We start from the raw sequence: 7,458 nt of genomic DNA on the forward strand, positions 1-7,458 counted from the left end.
GAACCTGGTTTGGGGAGCAGCCCTTAGGCATGGCTGGCCCCTAGGGTCTGTAAAGGCTCGTTGGGATTTGCCCTTCAATGAACCGATGGGCGGGGGGGGGCGGGGGTGCAAGGTGGAAGTTTCCCCTAGGGCAAAAAATATCCTTGCACTGGCCCTGCCCCAGGGGATGCGTGCAGCCCCGTTAAGAACCACTGCACTAAAGTGATAAGATCTGCATTTTAATTTAATTTTAAATGAAGCTTCTTAAACATTTTTTAAAAAACTTGTTTACTTTACATACAACAATGGTTTATAGACTTATAGAGAGAGACCTTCTAAAAATGTTAAAATGTATTACCGGCACGTAAAACCTTAAATTAGAGTGAATAAATGAAGACTCGGCATACCACTTCTGAAAGGTTGCCGACCCCTGCTTTACCCACTCAAATTCTTAAAATTCCATTGTAGAAAGGCCCCATGGAATAAGATCACTACTGTTCTGTTGGGGATGGTCCTATGTGCAGTAGGGTAGAAGTGATTCTGCCTGGGCAGAAGGGAACCCAAACAGAATGGGGAAGTGGAAGGCACATGTAGGGAATTAAATATGACTATTCAAAAGAAGTGAAGGGTAGGGGTTAGCTTTGTGGCAGAGCAATACACAGCCTTGAATATACTGAAGAATTTTGCAGGGCTAGGTAACTCTTACTTCCCCCTCTCTTTTGAAATAAGCCTTGTGTCCACACAGAAGTACTCCTGTTGGTTTAGTAAAGGATTTAGATAAAGTTGTTGAGTCTGTTTGTTATTCCAGGCTTAATCACTGGACAGATGAATGGAATTACTGGTGCAAACATTTTATAATAATCTTTTGCACTATACTTCTCAAAGCTTCTGTACTTTGATGGCTGAGATTGACATCCTTTCCAGGCTGGCCTAGAACATCACCCATGTTATTTCCCCCGTAAAAGTGCTGCAATTTGTATCCTCATTTGGCAAACCATCTAGTTTACCAGCTGTAGGAGAGATCAGCAAGTAGTTTGTGAAACTGGAATGCTCAGCCAGCAAACTAGAGTTGGCTCACTGACTGAGCGTAGTGAAATGGGAAGGTTGGAAATGGGCAACATTTCTAGGTGGCATTCAACTGGTGGGCATGGCTGGTGGGGGATTCTTGGTTAGTGAACAAAGGAGGCTCAGTGGCTCAGGCTACTGTGGAGTGCAACTAGTAGCTATGCTTCCTCCCCTGTGATGGGCATGGGTACAAAGAGGGCCGTGGATTGAATTAAGACAGTGCTAGTGAGGACACAAGACAAAACTAAAACAGGTTCACTGACTTGTGTGGAACACTGCTTCCACCCGTTTATTACAATTGTTTGGAGCATAAACTATTAGGTCTTAGAATGGGAGAGAACTTGGATCTTGATTGCTAAGGTTGTCTCAATATGATGCAAATTAACAAAAAACAATAAAATTCTAAGGCACTGGTGGCTGGATCTACTCTAACTGGTATATTTAAACTTCTAAACCAGTTAGAAGAACAGTACCAGCCACCAGAACCTTGTCATACGTGTTGATCCACCTGGTTTAAACCAAGTTAAATTTCTTTTTTTTCAAGAGGGGCAATGGTAGGGCATGTCTACCCTGGGGAAAACAGCCAAAGTTGGCAGGTGTGAGAGTTCTCTATTCTGCATTACTTTAGGCTATGGCTACACTGTGCACCTTACAATGTAAGTGTGTAGCCGCTCTTTATCTCTGGGAGAGAGCTTTCCTGGCGACAAAATAAAACCACCCCGAACAAGGGGCAGTAGCTTCGTCAACAGGAGAGCAGCTCCTACCAATGAAGTGCTGTCCACACTGACACTTTTCGTCCTTAAAACTTTTGTTGTTCAAGGGGGTGTCTTTTTCACATCCCTGAGCGACACAAGTTTTAATGGTGAAAATGCAGCACAGACAAAGCCTTATATTGCTCTCCTTAACTTCCCTTTAGTTGACTGAAAGAATATTGTTGACAGGTTCCAGAGGGAGCAGTGTCAGCACTTGAACAGAGGGAGGAAGTAAAGTCTCATAAGGGGCTTCTTGAGAGAGAAGGAATCTTGGCAGACAGCTTCTCCAAAAACAAATTGGAAAGACTGAAGAAAAGGGCATGATTTGAAAGTAAATTTAATAGAAAAAGAGTAGCAGAAAGAAGGGATGGGGGAGAAGGGGGTGGGAAGTAGGTGGAAAGGGATGGCAGGATTTTTTAAATTTATAAAAGTCAAGGATAAAGGACAAAAAATGTGAATTAAATTAATTGCTTAATTTTAAATTATATTTTCAATTCTTTTGAGTTTCTGCTCAATGTATCTCCCTGTTCATTCGCAGGACAAACAGAACTAAATATCATACAAGATGCTGTCTTGTCTGCTTTCTTAACGCCACATACTTCTTACATTCGGCCCCAAGTTTCAACACTTTGTGGTCTGTAACATAAGCCAAGTTTTTCTTGTGTTCAGTAGTACGTTCAGTTACGTCTGTACCATCCCAGTTTTCTAAGGGGATGGGGGTTGAGAAACCTTTTTGCTATTGTGTAATCATGCTGGATTCTAATGTGGTGTTTTGTGGCTTTTAAAATTAAAATTTAATTGTACTGGGCCAATGTAAAACAATTTTCCGTAGTACACAGCATTGATCATAGTGCATAATGACAGGTCCAGCAACAACTGGTATGATGTGGAGAAGCACATGTAAACTTGGTTATAATATGAGAAAAACAAAGGCACTCAAACATTGTCAGTCAAATCATTCACTTTTTTCTTAAATCTGTTTGGTTGTGGATGGCAAACTCAGAGTAGGACACGAATGCAGCAGTAAGGGAGCGTCAAGCAAAGTCCTGCAAATGAGTATAGGAATGGACTACAGAAAAGTTAATACTAACCAGAAAAGCCCTGACAAAAATGTAAATACCTCCAAAGCCCAGGTGGAGATATATTAATTTAGATAGAATATATAAGCTAAAGATATTAACACAACCCTGTCACTATCCAACAATAAACATTGTATACCAAACCCAGTTTAACCATAGCCTGCTCAGTACCATGGCATACACATCATTGTATCTTTAATAAAAAGATTTTAGAAAAGAAGGAAAAATAGGTAAAGCCTTTGAAATGTCAAGTATTAAATAATGCTTTCATTTTAATAACATCCCTTGTTCCCTTTCTTTTAGCTGGAGAGAGTTTTTTAAAAGGGGGAAGGGGAAACCTTGTTGACAGTCTCTTAAATGATGGTAACTGTCCTTTTCGGGAAAATAAAATAAATTAGTTGGAGCTGGAGCTGTTGCAGTCTTTTCATCCCAGTTGGTGGTTATGATTTAGCTGGAGGTGATCAGGATGGTGATGTTATCTGGCTCCCTCTCTCTGGCCTGGTCTGGTCAGGATATTTCTCAGGATCAGGTTGATGAAGGCCCGAGGTCTCTGGAAATGGTGGTGGTGTTGGCCATGATAGTGAAGCTTGTTCCAGTAGTCTGTCTGTCCTTCCCCTCTGCTGTTCTTTTTATTCTTTTGTATTTGATCCACAAAATCTTTCTTTTAAGGACCCCAAAAGGATATCATGATTGGAATAGACCATCCCCTCATTATTTTTGTCCACCTATTGGGCCTACTATCTGACATCAGTTTTATTTTATTAACTTCTGGCTCCATAGCATTTGTTTTTAACATGCATAATTTCAACAGTCCTTGGAATATATCAGTGTTGCCTTTTTTCAGTTTGTCTGTCTGGTTTTCTTGTACCTGGTCTCATCCACATTAGCTGTTATAGGTTATTGTGACATTTTATGAATGTACTCATTTTTTACAGTTAAAACCCACAATTAGGGTAAATTGCCACAATAGTGCCCAGATAGGCTTCCAAGCATGTCCTAAGGTCAACAGGTTTGACTTAATTCAGGTCAAAGCAAGTTCCATAGTTGAAAGGCCCTCATAGATAATGCCCTGCTGGAGACATTCTACCCCTCCCCCCCCACAGCAAAAGGACTACGGGTCAAGTGCCTCTTCTCTCTGTAGCTGAGTTCTTTATTATAGGCCAAAGCCAATATCTTAAATACCAACCAGAAACCGATAGGTGACTGATGTATATCATAGCAATATAATATGCACATAGCAACAATTTAGCTGAATTCTGCACCAACTTCAGTTTCAGGAAGGACTTAAGATCTGTTCTAACTCATGTAAAGCACACAGCACCAAAAGGCATAAAATACCACGATCCATATCCAAAATAAAATGTTTCAACTTTCTGGTAATACAAAGGTTAGTATTGGCCTTTGCTGCCACTTGTCTAGTTGCAGCTAGTAGTACTCTATCTGGACCCCAAAACTGCAGCACTTACAAGGAGTGGATATCCACAATGAAAAGAGAAGACCTTCTCTAATTTTCTAATACTTCTAAACCAATCAATCTCACCTTGATCTTTTCTGGATCCGGTATTGGTCAGCTAGCCCTCAACTAGTCAGAGAACAAAGGTAATTGACTGCTTTGAATGTGATGGAGATATTTATGACCATGCCACATTCCAGGTCTCCTTGCTAACACTCCCAATGGCTTCATGCACAGAGTAGACAACATGGAACCCTGCAGAACCCCACATGAGAATCCTTGGAGAGAAGCACTTACATGTCACTACCTTTTGAGTGCTTGGCAAAAAAGAACAGAGCTACTAAAGGGTAGCCTTGTACAGTCCTGCTAGAACTGCAGATGAATCAATACATTTGATCAACTAGTTTTCTTTGATACAGTATCAACATGGACATCTGATCTTCATCTGTCCTCATAAGATGTATCCAATTCATTGTCTATGCCCCATGTCTGTTCTCAAACTGACGAGGTTGGTGGTGATTGAGAATAGTTTTGACACATCCTTTTCAGTAACATTAACTAAGAGTGGAAGTCTAGATACAAGGTGATAATTGGCCAGATTGTCAGCATCAAGTGACTTTCTTGTGCAGTATCCACGTATGTGATTCTTAAACCAGGTAGCTGGCTTTCATCATAGTCAAGGATGTCCTTAATCAAGGATGTCTAAATAATATCCTGATGGCCTTCACCAGCCATGAAGAACATGAGTCTTGAGCATTTTAGTAACATGTGCTTAGCACCTCTCATAGCTCAGATTCTGAAAGAAACTCAAAGAGAAGACTAACACGCTATTGAAGTTTATTTCACTTGTAACTTTTAATAATTAAGAAAAAGCAGCAATTTGAGGTCAATCAGGTTACAGTCCTTGCATGGGAAGAGGCATCTTGTAGGAAGATCTAGGTTCCGGGGTGGGAGTGGGGAGTAGGGGTATTGATCCTGTAAAGACTGTCATAATGCATGTGCATAAGGGGGCAAATTTAAGGTTGCATGGGCAACCTAAATTCTAGCACTTCCTACATTCAAGTGCTCGAAGTAAGCATGAATGGACATCAATTTTATGAATTTATTTAATTTATAGCTAAATATTTTTAAAGCTGAAATCTAAAGTTGAATCTGCCAGTTTGATAAGTGTTGGTCAATATTTGAATCTAATTTAATTAGGGTAGACCCCTCTTTGCAGACTGAGGAATTATTAGCATACTGATCATAATGATGCTAGGTTCCTTTTAGATCAGGTCTTGAACAGTATTTCTCAAATTGGTTAAGAGCACCAAACACCCAATCAACAGTTTATTAATTCACCCAGATGCACTTAATTATAGACTCAGCAGTTTATAGCTGAAGTTTAGGTACACCAAATGTTCTAGGAATGTACTGAATATATAATAGTCTTGTGAGCAGTAGTCCTAGACAAGGGTTGAAGTACAGTAGTTACACCATGTAACAAATCACCAAAATGTCTGATTGCTTATCAGTTCTTTAGTACCTTTAATACATTTATCACCCTTCCAGTACTTCTCTGAGCAGTAATGCTATTTTAAGGCACTCTTAGGAATGTAGTCCCTGTTTGAATTGTTTGGTGTGAATGGGAGAAATTTTAAGTATTAAGAATAACTGCTTAAAGCTGTGCTTTGTGATTCTTGCAACAATTTACTTAGGCTTATAAAAGGGAATTAATGGATATAACATTAGTTACAAAAACAGTCAAAATATGATTCATTGGAGTCTCATTGGACAGGATGTATACTCATCAAGAACTTGTGTTGTTTAAAATAAGTAAATGAAAGAGAATCTCTAAAATTAAATCTCACCACTACTTCTCAGTCCTGGTAACTCTTGCAGGGGAGAGATTTGGCCCTCACCGCTGTTCCAGGTGTCCAGTAACATTTCTAGTTTTGCTGCAGCTTTGGGGGGTTCATCAACTATGGAGTCCACACAGTGGTCTCAAGTTTATATACTCTGCTTCAGGGTCCATTGGAGGAGGGCAATCTTCTTATTTTCTATTGGACTCCTCTGGTTGGGGCAGTGTTCTGATTTCAGTTCTGTTTCTTTGTCATCTACTGGATACCAATGGAAACGTCAGTGTAATATGTTCCTTCAGCTCTTTTATCATTAGAGCCTTGCAAATCCATAGATATCCACATCCGTGGACTATTTTTGTGGATTGCAGATCGGATGCAGATACAAACATATCCACACAGGACTTTTATTGGAGGCCTTTTATGTTTGAAATGAGTTAAAGATTGTATTTCAGTGTTAATCAGACTATTAACAGGAATCCCCATTTATAGCAAGTACTTTTAATATTCCCAAGTTATATCCTGGTTATCTTTCATAGCTGCTGGGCCCTTTGGGTTACATCTAAAATGCAATAAAATACATGTGGCTGGCCCTGATCAGCTGGCTGAGGCTGTAGGGCTAAAAATATCAGTATATGCTTTTGGACCCAACTCAAGCCCAAATATCTGTGCTACAGTTTTATACCTCCACAGCCCGAGCCCTGCAAGCCCAAGTGAGTTGATCTGGGCTCTGAGACTCTGTGCTGCAATTTTTTTTTTTTTTAATTGTGGTGCAGACTTATCCTGTGTGTCTAAAGCTGAAGGTGGGGGAAGTTCATCCAGAGGTGGTGCCCTTTGTGGCCATACTTGCACAATGCAGTTACTCAGAGAGAAAAAATGGTGAGGTAATATCTTTTATTGGACCAGCTTCTTTTGCTGAGAGAGACAAACTTCTGAGCCACACAGAGCTGCTCTTTAGATCTGGCTGCAGTTACTGGGAATCAGAGTGGATTGATTTAAATCAAAGTGACTTTAATCACTAATCTTAATCATGATGTAAATCAGCAAGCAGGAAACCTAAATTTAAATTTATTTTAATCTTGTTTTGCATTTGTACCTTTTTTTCCCTAAAGAGAGGTTGATTCTGATTGGTTGGCAACCATTAAAACATTCACAACTAATCTATACACAAAAGCTGGTACTACTTGGTAACCAGGAGTATACACAGTATCTTTACATTTATTTGAGCCATTGTATAGTTTAAGATGTTTGGAATTTTTTTAAATTTTACATTCATTGAGAAAATGATGGAT

The 7,458-nt window shown here is 39.7% G+C and overlaps 1 protein-coding gene across 1 annotated transcript in view; it reads left to right on the forward strand.

Moving 5' to 3' along the window:
* The window catches only part of MTPN (myotrophin), a 52,113-nt gene that overhangs the window by 4,060 nt on the left and 40,595 nt on the right, over positions 1–7,458 (forward strand). The window lies entirely within an intron of this gene.

The sequence above is a fragment of the Mauremys mutica genome, chromosome 1 (assembly GCF_020497125.1).
Source record: "Mauremys mutica isolate MM-2020 ecotype Southern chromosome 1, ASM2049712v1, whole genome shotgun sequence".
Taxonomy (NCBI): domain Eukaryota; kingdom Metazoa; phylum Chordata; order Testudines; family Geoemydidae; genus Mauremys; species Mauremys mutica.